General features: G+C 63.0%; 1 gene segment (V, D, J or C); it reads left to right on the top strand.

Moving 5' to 3' along the window:
• LOC105002289 overlaps positions 1-467 on the top strand; it is a gene marked incomplete at its 3' end in the record, with an annotated part of 11,144 nt that overhangs the window by 4,526 nt on the left and 6,151 nt on the right.

Raw genomic sequence — 467 nt, 5'->3', positions numbered from 1 at the left:
CCACAGGGCCCGTAGCTGCCCTCACCATGTTCTCTCTGTGGGGGCCGAGGTCCGCAAGCACAGGCTGCGCCCTCCTGCTCCGGGGCTGGACTGCCCTCCCATGGGGAGTGACCCTCCTGGGGCCCAGGGCCTGCTGACTGCATGAGCCCAGCCCTCCCCTCAGGCCGTGGCCCCTGACCCAGACACAGTGCAGCTCGAGCACAGCCTGAAGGCCAGATGAATCCCGAAGCCAGATCCCTGCAGCGGGGCTGGCCTGTCCAGCTTAGAGGGATGAACAGGACAGAAGTCCTGTGTGGTGGCAGCACAGCCTCAAATATCTGCTCTCTGGGCCTTTATAGAAAAAGTTGGCTGACCCCTGGCTGTCAGAGACCCGTGGCCAGTCCTCCTGAGTCCTTTTCGTCGTAAGCTGTCCTGGCGATGGTCATGAGGGCGGCCCCCAGGCACTTAGCATAGATACTCGCAACCAG

This window comes from Bison bison, unplaced genomic scaffold (assembly GCF_000754665.1).
Source record: "Bison bison bison isolate TAMUID 2011002044 unplaced genomic scaffold, Bison_UMD1.0 scf7180017864448, whole genome shotgun sequence".
In the NCBI taxonomy this organism is placed as follows: domain Eukaryota; kingdom Metazoa; phylum Chordata; class Mammalia; order Artiodactyla; family Bovidae; genus Bison; species Bison bison.
Note: the sequence above shows the minus strand (reverse complement) of the source record. Positions and strands in the feature narration are given on the sequence as shown.